Source organism: Aedes aegypti, chromosome 1 (genome assembly GCF_002204515.2).
Source record: "Aedes aegypti strain LVP_AGWG chromosome 1, AaegL5.0 Primary Assembly, whole genome shotgun sequence".
Lineage (NCBI taxonomy): Eukaryota > Metazoa > Arthropoda > Insecta > Diptera > Culicidae > Aedes > Aedes aegypti.
The window spans coordinates 5815001-5832385 of NC_035107.1; the positions used below are offsets into that span (position 1 = coordinate 5815001).

General features: G+C 35.1%; 1 protein-coding gene across 6 annotated transcripts in view; it reads right to left on the reverse strand.

Moving 5' to 3' along the window:
- Positions 1–17385, reverse strand: part of LOC5572028 (potassium voltage-gated channel protein Shaker) — a 544814-nt gene that overhangs the window by 65402 nt on the left and 462027 nt on the right. The window lies entirely within an intron of this gene.

Consider the following 17385-nt stretch of genomic DNA (forward strand, 5'->3'; position numbering starts at 1 on the left):
GGATTTTGTTTTTGAGTAGATGCTACATGTAGTAAAGTTCAAAGTTTTTTATTCATATCACCTTGGGTTAGGATTTCTAAGATAGATTCCAACGTTTATTCCAAAAAAAAACTCCCGAAATTTTGCACGGCATCCCCAAAATGGTTATTTGAAGTAGTCCTTATGAGAATCCATCAGGAATTCCTCCAGAAAATGTTGGATTCAAATATAGATTCCTTCAGTATTTGTTAACAGTTTTTTCCTCCGGTTATGTATTCAATGAAATATAGAAGTCTCATAAGACAAGGCATAAGTTTTGTATTTTTTTTATTAAGATTTTGAATAGCTTGTTGCAAGCAAAAATTCCTCCATAAACCATTCCAAATATTTCCCAAGTAATTTTTCTAAGAGTTCTTCTAATGATACATTAAATTTCTCTACAGATCCACTTGGACTCTAGGATTATTGTCAATGTTTATTTCAATTCAAAATTATATCAAGATTTTCTTATAAAATGAATCTAGTTCTGTTTCTTGGGATATCGTGAAGAAATTCTTTAGACATTACGCCAAATATTTTATATGGGTTATTAGAATTCTATGAAGGATTTTTTTTATCTATCTCTTTATGGGATTTGTTAGAAATTTTTAATGAAATACATCTAAAGATTTCTTTCAGAGATATCCTTGAGAAAAATTGTAAAATTCCCTTATTTGTTACCGTACATTCGGGTGAAATTGATCAGTAGGGTGAAATTGATCAGTAGGGTGAAATTGATCACTCTGTCACACGATTTTATTTCCCTCTAATAGAGCACAGAAATCAATGCAACCTATGTAAATGAACGTTGTTTGTCTTAACTATTGTCGAATTGCATGTAGTGAAGCCTTTTTGTGTTAAGGAATGTTTATTTCTATGAAAATAATAGAAAATTCCATATTCGTGTTCTGTGTGGTATTGGCAGACATCAATGAACTTATAGTTTAAAACAAGGATTTGGACATGGTGTCACCCTGAAAATTTGTAAGGATGCTTGAAATATATCCCCAAAACGAATTTTATCATCAAAATTCGTACCAATTTGTCCTTTTTTGGTAATAATTGATTTTTTATAGATTTCAGAAGATTCCTTCGGAAATTGCCTACATTTAGGCGTTTTCTGCGGTATTGTTGAAAATTAATTGCTTATTATTTCCATAAATTTTGCATTGTTAAGAATTTGGCAAGCATAATTGGATTCAGGAGGCCCAAATTGAATAAGAAAAGTTGTTTTCAAAGCTAACAATAATTGTTTTGACAGGTGATCAATTTCACCCCGAAATGGAATTCCTTGATTTTTTATTTTAGAGACGATTTTCAGCACTAAAATCACAACTGTATGAAAATTTGAGTATATAAACCCATGAGGATCTTCGTCGTACTTGTTTGGAATTGGCAACGTAATAGAAATCAGACATGGAAAACAGTGAAAAGTGATCAATTTCACCCGAAATTACGGTACTTTAATTCTTATGCTTAATATTCTTTAAGAATTAGCATCAACTCCATGAATCAAGATTACCCTTAGGTCACCAAAATTCCTATAATGGTTTATTTATTTAAAGATTCCTTACACTTATTTTGTATCCTTTAAGCATAATGGAAAGTTTATAAAAATTCCATATTTTTATCTACAATTATTATTTAAGAAAGAATTCCTGCAAGAATTTAGCTAGGATTTGTTGTTTAAGAATATTTCTTAGGGAAATTTACAGTATTCAAAAAATAATTTCTTAAAAATCTCTGAACTGTTTTTAAAAGAAACCTTGGAAGAATTCCTGTCTCAATATATTGAGGAATTCTAGGGAAGTTACAGGATAAATTCCTAGAGAAATCAATGCATGATGGTTTAGATAAACTTTGTTTTAGTACCTGGAGAAAATGAAAGCATAACACTGAAGAAACTGTTGGTTAAATTCTTGAAAATCTTGAAAGTTTCCTAATTTCGGAAATATATATATATAAAAATCATGAACTTTCGAAGAACTTTTCAAGAAACCCTTGGGATATTAAAAAAAAATCTAGATAAACTTCTAGGAAAACTCTGATGGAATCCCAAAGAGATGCCTGGAAAAAATCGTGAAAGAATCGTTATAAGATTTTATATGTCATATCAGGGTAATTATTGCTGTGTGCGTTTGAAACGCAAATATCAAATGCGGGAACATCAAACGCGATAAGATTTTCCACAGGCAATCCGATGTCAAAGTAAGCTTTTCTATGCTAGGTTGGCGCTGATGTGTGTAATCGTTGCTAGGTGTCCTTTGATTGTTTTGCCTTACCGCATTTGAAGGACATTTAGTGAAGATTTGCACCTCAAATGCACACCGCAATACTAGAATAATTCGAGAAGGAAGGTTTGGAAAAATGTTCAGGAAACTTTCCTAAACTAATTTCAATTATCTGAATAATTCTGCAAACTTTCTTAAAGAAGTTCAATCAGCAGTTCTGGAGAAATGGCTAGGATAATATCTTGAAACTACCGTAATTCGGGTTAACAGTGTTCATATTTTTAAATATTTCTTGAATTTTACGTTTGATAATGCAGATGTTGCAAATTTGATATTTTTAAAACAAGTACTGCCACCCATAGCTCGTGACTATATACTGTATTTTGTTTTATGGAAAATTTAAGCATGTTTAAAAAAAATATTTTAAGCGATTTTTTTATTTAGATGATATGGGGTAACATTGATCACCTATGTAATCAACGTTCGGTTATATTGAAAATGTCGTTACTCACTTTAATCATGGCCCCTGAAGCCGAATATGATGGCCAAATGCTTACAAGTCATTTACTTTTTGAGTTATTTTAAAATTAAAACACCTCGAACCACGGAATACGCCTAAATGTAGGCAACTGCCTAAGAGAAATTTACATTCTCAACAGTAATTCGGTAATGTTGCCTAATTGAGCATACTTATGAAAGGCATCGCCGAAAACGATCCCGTTTTGAGTAAGAACTGCATTTTTCTGGCTCATATCGTTTATAGAACTTATGTGAGACATGAATCTTCGGTAGTGTCAACTATAACCATTGAAATCATTGTTTCGAAAAGTTGTCAAATTTACGCGTAAGGTAATCGCAATTTTAGCTTATTAATATAAAAAAGAGAAGCATCATACATTATTTGGAAATGTTTTATCAGGGTCCTATTTTATAAGTCGAGTCGATCAAAAACGACTCGACTGGAGTCACTGTCGATCAAAAATTTCGCTCGACATGGCTCTGTCACTCGAGTTTATCGACAGTTGTCACTCTATGTGACTGGATTACTATTGGAGTCGACGGGTGACATCTGAAATATGCATGCTTACTTTGATCGACAATGACTTCAGACCTGAGACGAGACTCGTGAAGACGGTCTTCTTTTTCTGTGATTGCTGAGTTTTTTTCATATTCCACTTTGCGTTTATACCAATAATGCGCATGCTGTTCAAATCCTCACATGAACCTCTCAGCAAAAAATGATTGAGTTTGCATCACATCGAATCATAAATAGTCGTTTGAGTGAAATGTCATGCCAGCAAACGTAGCAGACATTAGAAATAATTAATCTTCTGCTTAGATTTATCAGCAACTTTGGAAAAAACTGCTCCGCCGACTGAGGTTCTTTATGACAGTTTACTTTGAACACAATACTTTTCACTTTTTCAGCCATAAAAACGGTGGGCTGCATTTGACGTTTCGTGAGAGGGGAATCTGGGCTGCATATGACATTGATATTTTTCCTCTTCGCGAGTCTCTCTCAGCTTCAGACTAGTCACGTGAATTCGCTCGAATTACAAAATAGACCCCTCAATGAATGATATTAAGGGCCCTATTTTATAAGTCGAGTCGACCAAAAATGACTCGAATGGAGTCACTGTCGACCAAACATTTTGCTCGACTCGGCTCTGTCACTCGAGTTTATCGACAGTTGTCACTCTATGTGACTGGATTACTATGGGAGTCGACGGATGACATCTGAAATATGCATGCTTACTTTGATCGACAATGACTACAGGCGAGTCACATGAATCCTAACTCGATTTACAAAATAGACCCCCAAGAACTTTTTACGAGATGAGTCATTCCGATCAATGTTACCCCACTGATCAATGATACCTCGGATTACGGTACTCAAAGCAAATTATTGTGAAAATCCTCGAAGTAATTTGTTGGAAAATCATTGCCCAAGGCAACGCTTAGAGTGTTCTGAGCAGAATTCATGGTTTGGAGTAAATTTTGTATTAATTCCAAGAGGGATATTGAGATTCTGGAAGAGTTTTCAATACTTATCTTAGAAGAGATCCCAGAGGCTTCTATGAACAAAATTTTTGATTGCATATCGTTAGGGATTTTTTGAGAAAATATAAGAAAGTGGTTTTCTGAAGGGATCTTCCAAGGATTTTAGGAAAGCAAAATCCCGAGAGAATTCTCAGGATTAATTTTTAAAAGTTCTTCAAGATTACGAAACTTACTCGTTTAAACCATAAAAGATCACTGGGTAGGCACGCTCATAGATTTTATGACCTATATGTCCGGCAGTGATATTATGGCAGAAAAATAACTGCAGTTACCATTGGAAAATTATGTTGGTCAAACTACAATAATTTAGAGCCCGAGAGTTGAAACGTGTAAGCTCTGTTAAGTTTTCAGGCATTTAAAGTCCGTTATACAACAGCGTTTCTGATACACAACCACATGGGCAAATAGAACTAAGGTAACTCTAATAGTTGATACATACCATCTTTAGAAAACACTCATCACAAAACAATTCAACCTTTTTTCATAGAACAATTGAGAGCACAATCAATCAATTCAGTTTTGCACTTGTATTTATGAAGAATACTTAAACAAATTAGCATATAACTAACCTAGCTTCATAAATGCCACAGCCAATGTAATTTTACGTCTAATAAATTACATTTATAATAAAATTTTGTTCAACCTGAATTCCTAGGATGAGCATTTCAGAGTCAGAAGGTTACACTTGCATGGGAAACTTAATTAGTGGCAGCTAATACAACTAACATCAAGTTAAGGAACATCGAGTTAGAGAGGTATCGACTAGGTAGAAGGGATCGCACATTCCATCGAGCGGAGGGAAATATTAAATATAGGAGAGTTGACTAAATTTCAATAAAAAAAATCTAGTTTTATGTCCTCATGCTATTCCAACCAATGTATTTGAGCTTCAAGTTGTGAAGATTATCATTTTTAACTTTAATTTTTGAACTTCAAGAAATTAATTCAATAGGGTTCTAAAAGCCTAGGTTCGAAAGAGCAAGAGCTTGCAGCAATTTTTCCCGCTCAAATCATAACTTATCCATATTTGAAGTTTATTAAAAAAATAAAATTTCTACCTTGTCACTTTTTTATCATGTTTTATGTTTCCCGACATGAAACCACTGATGTTCGCCGACAAAAAAACACTGGGGATTTCCTTTGACACTAGGGTTGTTCTCATCTGACATTTCGTGAATTACACGGAAAACATAATGCAACCAAAATTTGAGTTTAAATCTAGGGGTGTGCATTTGGACTTGAATCAATGCAGAACATTAGAAAATCGAGTAACCCAACGGGTTCGGGTTTGAAAATTTGAAATATTTTCGGGTTCGGGTTCGGGTCGGATTTAAAAGGCTACTATCGGGTATGGGTCGGGTCGGGTATGGTGAGTATAGTGAACAGAGCCACAATCTTAAAGCTTCCTTGTTCATCAAAAACGACAAATTTACCACTTTTTGAAACTAGGGTTTCTGTCGGGTTTTTCTAACAATTTTGTCAGGTTTCGAGTCGGGTTCGGGGTTGAACAACGGTTCTTTTTCGGGTTCGAGTCGGGTCCGGGTTTGAAACAAAATAGAATAAGTCGGGTACGGGTCGGGTTCGGATTTGAAACATGTGAAATATCGAGATAGGGCCTTTGTAAAGCTCATAATGAATTCTAATCTGAAAATATCAATCTTTTGGAGAGAGAATGTCAATCTGGAAATATTTATCTCTTGAAAATAAATATTGAAGTTAAATTCAATAATTGCAATCAAAAAATTTTATAAAACTGTCTGTCAAGTTGAGAGCTACTTTCCATATGATTTAGAAAACTGCGTCCGCCAGTTAAGAACCCTCCCAAGTAATCATGGAGCATTATATCATTGCTTATATAAAGCAGCTGCATTGCCGTAAGTCTACCATTGAAGTAGTTTAAAAGTGGAAAAGGGCCCTTTTATAGTCGAAATAATGCAATAATGTTTATAAAGCAACCAAGCAATTCATAAAGCAATTTGTTATAATGCGTGTTATGTTATAATGCTTTTGGTTACTTGGGCTTCTATCCCCTTCGTCACACATTTTTCGGGCTGTTTGGGAACGTCAGGAGTTGATCATCAATGTTAATTTCCTTTTCCCGATCAGCTTAGATAGTGTCGGTAGCAGTTGTATCAATTGGCTAAGAATTAACACTACGGACTGCCTGTTCCGGTGGTAAAAGTCCACCTCACTGGTGACCCCTAAGCTTTAAGCTTACCGTGCATAAGAATGAATGGTTAGGGGGGTCTAAATAAAACCTAACCGCGAACGGAGCCTGTGGAGTACCAGGGCGCCCTCTGCAGTATTGTGCCCTTTCTGCGCTACTCGGAGCAATGGTGCAGTGTTTTTCCGAGATAACCGGCTGTCCTTCTTCAGTTTCAAGCCTGAGGCTAAATAAAGATAGTGTTATTTATACGTTGTAATTTAGATTAAATATTCACCTTTATGGTTTCGCATTATGCGTTTTATGCAGTGTATTTTGTGATTTTTGCCTTTGGCGATTTCTAATAGATACCGATCTGGTTTTCTGCTGGTCTTTTTCGGGTTGAGATTGCAAAAAGCTTAATCCTGCCTAGTTTGGGTAGTGGCTACGGTTAGGATAGCTTAAATCAATCTTTGGCATAAAATATCAGCAACGATCAATCTTGGTAGACTCATGCAAAATGATATTGCTCAAGTGGCGCTAGTTCAAAAGCCTTACTTTCGTAAGGGGAACTTTTATCTAGGTAACCTTGTGGGCCCAGTTTTTGCTACTTTCATAAACATGAAATAGCAAACTCGCGTGTCAGGCATCGTGCATGCGTGCTCGTAAATAGCGCTATCGTTGCTACACTCATTTTCTGAGTTGACGACCAGAGATGTACAGGGTGTCCGCAAATTATCCGAACAGCAAAATATTGGAAAGATGATCTCGCATTGAAAACAATGAAAAATCAATGTCCACGTACCTTTTATAATATATCTATATGTTAACACAAAACACAACTTTGAAAAATTTCGAAATAATTGCTTGTTACTGAGATAGGCAAATTTAAATTTGTCGGAGACGTTTTTGCTGAGGGCCGCTAGTCATACTGGAGATGCGTTATCCCTAAAACCTAAGAGAGATGAATCCAAATGTCCTATTATTATTTGAAGTAATCTACAGGTTAGTGGCTTCAAGTTAGACTGGAAATAGAAAATTGTACGGTTCAAATCCAGTGAGTTGTATGGACATTTCTCTTCCGTCATAAAGCTCGGAAAACAGCTTCCTTTAAGACACCTCAATACATTTTGGTTGGTTGTGCAATTATTTGAAATCGGAAATGTGTCAAACTTACTTCTGAAGAATATAATAAGCCAATGTTTAAAACCATGCAAGAATATTGAATTGATTATTCTTGATTGTATAGAGCCATGTCTTCAAAGTTTGTACGGATAATTTGCGGACACCCTGTATGTGCTGTCACAATTGATATTTCTGTTGGTGACCTCAATAGGAAATACGTTTATTGTTCGGTATACTTACCATATGATGAACCATCCCCAACGGATGATTTCAAACGACTTGTCGTACACTGCCTACGAAAAGGGGCAGTGATGCCAATACTCATCACATCATCTGGAGCAGCTCAGATATTTGTAAAGGAATATGTCAGATAGTCTGGCTACTTTGAAAGCTCATGCTTCGGCCAACTCAGGGTCAGAGCTTGTTTTCGCATGTCGAACTCAATTTGAGGAACTGCATTCAATAAACTCTGTAAACCTTGTCCTGGCTATTCTTGCATTGCACAATGAACCGAATCGACAATTTAGCCGGAAAAAAGTGTTTTCTCTGCTCTCGTCGATTTTAGACGTTCGATGTCTTCAGAGAAGTTATTCGTAATTGAGTTTCGCATCTTTTAAGAAAAAAGTTGAATATGAATTTTGACTCAAACTTTTTTGTTTGATGAAATTTGTGTCTGCCCTCTGCTGCAAACTTTTAGAAAATGTTATTTTGAACAACTTTGTCGAAGACACTTTTGATCTTACTCTTCATTTGAGCTAAGTAAATTGATTTGGAAAGTTTTAACTTAGGGTGGACCCAAAAAATCAGTTATTTTGGTCTAACTTTTTTATTTTCAGCTTTACGTGAATGTGGTCTTCAGAAGAGTTGCAGAGGAAGTAAAGATACACATTTTTGCTGAACATCGCAAGTTTGCAATTCTTGTGATTTTGAAGTTATAAGCAAATTTAAGCGAAAAACTATGAAATATTTAGATGCCCATAAAGGACCTTGGTTCCTTCATGACCACAATAAAATATTTTGCCAGGGTCACAGTTTTGAAGGCATTAGCGTCTTATAGGTTTGATATGCCTTTATATTTTGTTAAGGTCGAATTAAAAATAAATACGGATATGGGCGTATGCTAAAGACAAGGCCTGTGAAGAATCTCACGCCGTCGTTGATGTTTCAGAAGCTTTCATCACACAGATATTGAACTCGACGTCCGCATGATAAAATTTGCAGGTATGCTTCCAATTCCTCTCTGGTAAGGTGAAAGTAACAGATAAAAATCATGTCCAAAGCGAAAAACTGAGTCTAAATGGATTAAACAATACAAGTAATGAATAATATTAATGTTTCATTCATATTTTATATGTAAAAACTACCATAACACATGATACGACGATTTTCGCATTTTTCCATGGGCCATACTGTATGCTATTATTCATCACATAGTATATGCACGCCCAAGTAACAATTTTAGTTTTACGAATTACTTCCAGGGTGCTATAAATAAACGCCCATAAAACCACGGTCAAGGCACTGTTGCCCCAAAACCTCTTGTAGATTAGAACGTGACTAGTTGGCCCACTCTGAAAGAGGCTATGAAGTGTATAATTATGTCACACGAATAAAGCAAAATAGCATTTATGGTAGCTATTTTGAGGCCACCTGTTCTGGATGAATGTCGCATTATCTTGAAAATGATTTTATCATAACGTCGACCTGGCCGGATTTATTACAACGTAAACAAAGCAAAATAAGATTAGAAACACATCTGTGATAATTAATTTCGTATTGATTTATTTGGATATATTGCGCTCAAATATTTAGTGCCGAGTGAGATTTACTGTGAAATGTGATAAAAAAAAGTGAAATGGCGGATGCCTCCTCTGAAAAAGGTATATTTAGGGGCCTATTTTATAAATCGAGCAGATTCATGTGACTCGTCTGTATTCATTGTCGATCAAAGCAAGCATGCATATTTCAGATGTCACCCGTCGACTCCCATAGTAATCCAGTCACATAGAGTGACAACTGTCGAAAAACTCGAGTGACAGAGCTGAGTCGAGCGAATTTTTCGGTCGACAGTGATTCCAGTCGAGTCATTTTGATCGACTCGACTTATAAAATAGACCCCTTAAACTATATTCAGTCAGTTTAATCATCACAATGCGCGAATTCATGGAAATAATATGATTTGAAAATGTGAAATTGTGGCAACCGGAGTGAAATTAATATGGCGGAACCATAATTGATTGATGTCATCGACAAATGCTGTTTTGTCATCATAAATACACAAATAAGGGCACATTGTTATGATTCGGCATTTGTGGATGTAAAATTGCCATAACAAATGCTGATTGAAGATGATGCAGCTTTTTTTTTTCGCTTTTCATGGTAACCAAGCAGCATCCAACAAAGTTTGCAGTTTGGGCATGCTGTTATGAAGAATATACACAGAAACAATGAACATTGAAATTAGTTTGTCGTCTTTTCGTCAGGAATAAGTGTTCGAAATGCATCCACAATGCATCTGAAGAGCCCAAATACTGATACATAAGGCCATTTTAATTAGTTATTCGTGATTCTGCATCAGGGAAATTAAGTAAGTGGAAAGAAATATGGTCTTTACTCTCGAAAACGTATTTTAATAAATGGAGAAACGTGAATAACTTATGAAAATGGCCTATTTTAATATTTAAACAATATTTTTTGCATTAAACTCGATATAATTCGAAAATGGCTACTTCTCGAGAAATTATTCATATGATCATTATGGCTTAGAATCATTTCAAGATGCTAACTGTATCATTAGAAAGTATTTATTTTGACAAACAATCAAAATTTTGAAAATCGGCCAAAAGTTGTTCTTAGAAAAACTTTTTCATTTAAAATTTCTCCATCATGAAACTTTGTCCCAAACATCTTCTAACTATCAAGATTCTAAGGAGAAAATTTAAAAAATATTTAAAATGGGGTTTTTGTGTAATTTAAAATTTAATTTCTATTTTTGATTTTTCTATGAAAATAAATAAAATATTTATTCAGTGTATATTTTTTTCTTATAGTCCAAACGGTTCACTACAACTTCTTCATAGAACAGTTTTCTCTACAATCAACAGTTTCGGAATTGGAATTTTTCAAATAAGTTGCATGCAATAATTTATAGGCCATTTTCATAAGTTACACTTGAGTCAAAATAATCAATTTTTCTATGGAAAACACTTATTCTGCCATACCAAAAACATGTGCAAAATTTAATCCAAATCGAAGATGGTTGAGTTCTGTGACTGACCGATTTGACATGGAATCCGTCACATACAAAGCCTCCAGATTAGAGTGTCCATTTCCCGGCCATTTTGCTCGTCCCGGGATACGGGATAAAAATTTAAGCTTGTCCCGGGAAATCCCGGGATCCCGGGATTCATAAAATTTTCAATAAAACTAGCATTTCGGTTGAAATGGAAGTAAAAATTTAACAATACAACTTTTTTTTTCAATGAAATAAACAGATAATGTAATTTTTTAAAATAATATATTAATTATACTAAATCACATTTCAGATAAGACTTTCTTATTTTGATGAAGTAACCTAACAACAATCAAAACTTAGGTTGATTAATTAAGGGTCTGCTATGGATTTTTTCCAATTCACTATAATACTTATAAATGGAAGTATAATAAAAACTTAGGTCATAATTTTAAAGCAAATTGCTTCAAACATTTGAAAAGTCATAAATACTTTAGAACAAAATAAACGATTAAAGATCATTGAAGGTATTGTAGATCATGCCAAAAGTTAATTTCTTAAAATTATTGACTAAAGTTTGGTGTCGTGAATCGCAAGCCAGTCCCATCTGCATTTTAGTCAAAATTGAGTTGATATCTGTTTTCATTACATAGTGTAATGATCTTTCAGCAGCACTAACGAGAAATCAGTTTTTGTTCAGTAAAATTAGGAAAAAACACCAAGTCGATTGTCCCATAATGAAAAGATACCTGATACCAGTCCCACTGCAGATTTACGCATCGTGTAGCACAAAAATGGAAAAGCAAATTATGAAAGTTTCATTGAGATCGAAACATGTTCCAATCTCCAGAAATTTTTTGGATAGGGGAAGTGGTGGTAAAATGAACAGGGGTGGTAAAATGAACACCGTGCCTTTTACCGAGAAAAAACAAATTTCGATGAATTTTTATCACGCACGAACGATTTAGAGTATAAATCTGAGTGTTCGGGTTGATACGTAGCTCAATTGAAGTGAAAATATCAACGAAAACTAAGATTTTAGAAAACCACGTTTGGAAATTAGAACTGACGTAACTTTTAGCTCGGAAGACTTGAGGTTTTTCAGTGAGGTGAATGTTGTTATGATATGATGTCAGATCTGATACCTTTAGAATTTTTTTTGAATGGGTTACAATCATTATTGGATATATTTTCTGGAATGCAATGAAAATTTTCAGAAATATTTGTTTTGCTCATGTTTTTTGCGTGGTGTTCATTTTACCACCAACCGCTGTTCATTTTACCCACATAGTGCAGGTAAAATGAACATTTGCATCGCTTTTTTGATAGCGATGAAAATATGTGAAAATTTAGCTATTTTAGTCTGAATCCATGTCGTTGCTATAGATTACATCCCTATTTTTGATGTTGTGCGATAGAACAACACAAATTCCTCGTTTTTATATCAGAAACGAGATGATTTCCTTAAGGTGTTCATTTTACTACCCCTTCCCCTATTTGTATGGAAAACGAGATTGAAAACTTCTCAGTCAATTTTTTCAAAGCCTACTTTTTACAGATGGTACTGACTTGCGATTTGCGGCAGTTTAGGTGTATTTCAATTTTTTTATCTCAGCATAGGCTTATCAAAACGGCTAATGTTAAAAATTATTATCTTTATTATCGAGACTTTCAGCCGGTGACTGGTTCGTCTCCATCGTTGGGTAAAAGAGGGCTTCGTATTGAGAGGCTCCCCTGTCAAACAAAGTTAATGAACACATTTTGCAGATTATATATTTAAATATTTCAAGCGCCGAAGTCCATTCGGTCCAATTCGGTAGCCATCCCTGGTCAGCATAGTCGTCATCGAGTATCGTTTACAAAGTTTCTCATTGGTCAATATCCTTTGTCAGAGTGTGTCAGCATAGTCATACTATATCGTTCAATAGTTTTGAATCTTGTTGTGATAATATTTGTCAAATTTTGTTGTAAAGTCCCGCATCCTTGATAAAAAATATTATTGCTGCTTCGCTGGAATAATGTTCAAAAGCAAAGCATTAAAACTTTGCAACTAGACAAATAAAAATATGTGTTTCTTACTTGGTAAATTGATCTTCTCATGAAAATAATAAGTCGTTTATTCTCTATTTCATTATGCTTTTCTACTTTATCAAAAAAGATTGCTAGTGAGGAAAAATTTCAGTTTTTCATTAAAATTTAGTGGTTCTCATCACATTTTACGTACATTTTGGGAATCCCGGGATTCCCGGGATGTCAGAAATAAATTCCCGGGAAACGGAAGAAATTCATCAAGTCCCGGGATGTCCCGGGATGGACACTTTACTCCAGATGATTTCGTTCTACGTACATTTTGGTTGTCTGGGGAGTCCAAGGGTCATGTCGATGTACTATTCACCACTTGAGCAATTCTAAAAGAATTGCTCAAGCACAGTGCATAGGCTGGTTTTAGCGGATTGTCGTTGGTGCGTCATCCCCGCATTCCCTGAGTTACTTTCTCAGGGGATCTGTTTGTAGATTTCCTCCTTGCAAAAAACAAAAAAAAAGGACCCCACTCCTATTTCCTCCCATCTTTCCCTTCTCTTTCCTCTCCCATCGGGTAGATGATGAAATAGGCTCAAATATGGCGATGGCACAAATCTCCCAACTGGCGGGGAACGTGCCTCTGGAGCCGACCTTCTGATACCTTCTGATACCTGATCCCCTTCGTCACACATCGTTACAAATTGGTGAAGTTCACTATCCCCCTGTAATGCTACGTCATTTAAGGACGAACCCAAAACACAGAAAAAAATATTTAATTTTATATGTGATGCAAACTGAAGTCTACTGTAAAAATAAAGCAAATTCGTGTGTTACTACAGTATCATGTAAATTTAAAATAATTTTCAACTAAAAATGGTTGAATATTACATGATCGTGTAAATTTAAAGTGTATTCAATTGAAAAATAATGGATTGGTCGTTAAAATTTACGTTTATTTTGATGCTCCAAATATGTGCATGGAAATAAACTTAAATTTACAACATATTTTTAGCTGTGCTTGTACTCAAAAGAGCTCTCGAATACATAAACAACCTTTTAACTCAAACAAACCTTCAAACTTGTTAGGCTTCAATAATTGTTTTCCTTAAATTGGAAGAACATTTTCGTATGAACTTTCACGATTATGAAACTTATTTATTAAACCCTAAGGGTTGGGTTCCATTAATCGATTTCATTCCATTCAGGCATTCTAACCCCATTATACAATAGGAGTCAGATACACAATTAGCATATTGAACTGAGGTAAATTTTATAACACTGCGGAACAAGATTTTGAATCGATCCTACAGTATTGGACAAAACATTTGCAACTTTTTCGATTTTCCATACAAAATGACCAACTTTGGTAAGCTTGATCTCAGTTGTTTATGGACCGATTCGAATGAAATTTTCACAAAACATCGGATATAACTGAAATTTTAAAATATATTTTTGAATAATTTTTCCAATCACGAATTTAAAAGAAATAACGGTTTAACTCAAGTGTAATTTTCGACGATAAATTCAAAACGATTCATCTCAAAATTCTTAAAAGCTTCGGATAATCGAGTCTAAAATCCCGGATAATCGAATCCCGCTTAATAGAGTCGCCGGATAATCGTGTCCGACCTGTACCTCTTTTCTCAACGTGGTCATCATCATCATTTTCAGAAGTCCTATTTTCTGAATGATTGAGCATTTGATTCTATTTTGTTTTTATTTTGAACAAGATTTCTCAACGTAAAATAATTACCTTATACATTTGAAAAAATATTGACCTTGAGACTTCGTGGAATATCTGCCAACATCTTAATTATTTAGGTGGTCATTCCGAGGATTGTTAAAAGTGAAAAAAATTCGTTCGATAACTCAACGTTTACTCGATAATGATAAAGTTTTTCAGAAAACCTAACGATAAATTAACTTCATATTCAACGCGCCTGCGTAACCTAGTTACTAGTGATGACATCATCAACAGTTCAGCTTGCAAAGACAATTTTCCAAAGACGTTAACGTGTCGATAATCTCCATAGTTATAACATAACATATAATTAAATATGTTATCACCGTTAAAATTGACGTCTGAAGACTTAATCGTTAATGACGATATCGATAAACGTTTATTTTATCGGCATTGACAATTATTTATCGATCAAAAACCCTGGTTGTATCTAATAAAAAATGTAGTGTATTGAGGTATATTGCAAACAAACCTGTGTCAACTCCTATCTGCTATGCGACATTTCTCATACGTCAATATCCAATATCCTGATCAAATAATGAAGTACTTACGCAGTGTCGCCAGTAACTGCTAACAGCTTCATGGATACTTTGCATGAAGTGACTATAACTGCATGGAACATGATTGATTCAGGTTCACCGTGATGACGAAGAGACTGGTTCAATAAAGAGTGCCAGCGAATGACAGACATGAATATTGCTGTCAGGATGGCTTCCAATAGCGCGGTACATGGTAGCGAGAGCTAAAGAAAAGCGAATCTCATGCAGAATAAAAGCAATATGAAGTAAACACGATAGCTGAAGCGCATTGAGCGGAACGATATGTGGAGGTTTTATGTAAAGGTCAATAATGGTGCACGGCACGATACCGGGTATGTGCCTCCAATTTGCAATGGTCGAGAGGGGATCTGTTGACGGATATAACTGAGTGGCTGTCGGATTGAAGTAGTACTCAGAGCAATTGTTTAACTGTGAGTATAGAAATGTTGTGAGAAACAAGATGAATGAACATAGATGATGAGCATCGAACTGTGGACCGACTATACACAGCAAAACATAAATTATAATATCACGTCCTTTTGGATGGATATCAATCGCCTCATGATTCTATTGCGTAATGTTAATTATTGTAACAACATGCATGCTACGACGTGATTTGTCGATTTAAGTTGTTTCATCTAGTTTATAACAGAGAAATTCTCGCTGAAACCTGGCCCCCGTAATCAGAATTCATTTTTGTCGTTGCTTACTAGAATATGTTGAAACTAGAGGTGAAGTGTTTTAGTCAACTTAAATTAGTGGCCACCCTGTGATCCAGAAAGCTAAACCATAAGTATTTCTTGTCTTGTATTTTCCTTGAAACACAATGAAAACATAGTGTCATCATAATGTGGAAGGGTGTAGCTTTCATTTGGAGTGTAAAACAATTTGGTAGCTATATAGTCTTTTTTCGCATATTTTTTAGCTTAGTGGCTCTCGACCCCTCGAGGGGTCCACGAATTTAAGTCAACAAAAACATTTTTCTTTTAGTTTTGATGTGTTCAAGCGAGCAGTGATAAAAAATGAATTTTAATGATATGGCCTGCTGATATATCTGCGGATGCATAATTCAGTACGTTTATTTCAGTGGTGATATTGTAATCGTGACGTCATGCTTGTTTAGATGCAGTTTTTTTTATAGATCGTTTAGATACAACTATTAGCTATAATACCAAAGACGTGGCTCGATAAGCATGAAGCGAGTAAACCAAAGGCTAGCACTAAAATTGACTAATTTTGACATCCTCCATCCAATTAGTAATACTTTTTGTACAACCATTTTCATTGTTTTGTATGACTCTTAACGATTGAGCCTTCTTTATCTGTTCCCCTAAAGCGTGACGTAATTTTTGAATGGTACCCAAGTTTATTTTTATCGCATCGCCGTTCGACCGACGAGATTTGTTTCGATTATCTCGTCTTGTCAACCAATTTATACCCACGGGTTGTATCATCCACCAAAAATGACTTACAGCATTTTGTCCTTTTTGCAAATACAATAACCTTTCTGTGGTGATTGTGGAGATGCAGAGGTATTCTCGATCCCTAGTAGCAACGATCACTGCACAGTAAAATTTCCTTTTTATCCCAGTTGATTGTAAGGACTTGGCCGTCGTTGTTGATTCATAATTTGGGAGCTGCTCTCCGTAGTTTAAACCAGGTCTGACCAATACCATGAACAGTCAGTCTATGCAATGCTTAACAGGGATACCCCCTGTTTACAATAGACACCTTCATCGAATAAATTGAGTTTTATGCAATAGGCTTAGGAAGGCCCAACTTAAATTCGAGCAAATGTCAAATATTGAAAGGCAGGTTTCTCCGTAATAAGTAACAAATCCAAAAAAGTAACAACACAGAGCAAACAATTTGTCGATTATTACATAGAAAACTGATCCATCAGTTTTGGCATTTGTTCTAATTCAAATCAAGCCTTAATCGACGATTTCCTACAAAATGCAAAGGCGAACTTAAATATTCCGTTGTTAACAAAAAAAAAACATACATCAAAAGCCTAATTCTTTTCGAGTTTCTTCCACTAAGCATCGGCTTACAATACATCTACTACAGATCAAATAGGTTTAATTTAGAGTTTGTTTCTAGCGTTTCATAAGTTCCAGCTAAAACCAATTTCTTCATCTAGCCATGTGGTGGGACACGCTAAAAAGTAGCCAGAAAAATCGATTTCGTTACGGCATTTCCTTGAGAATCTTGGCCGACTCGGGCATCAGATTTTGCATGTACAAGGACATATTTGTATCTGTAGGATTATC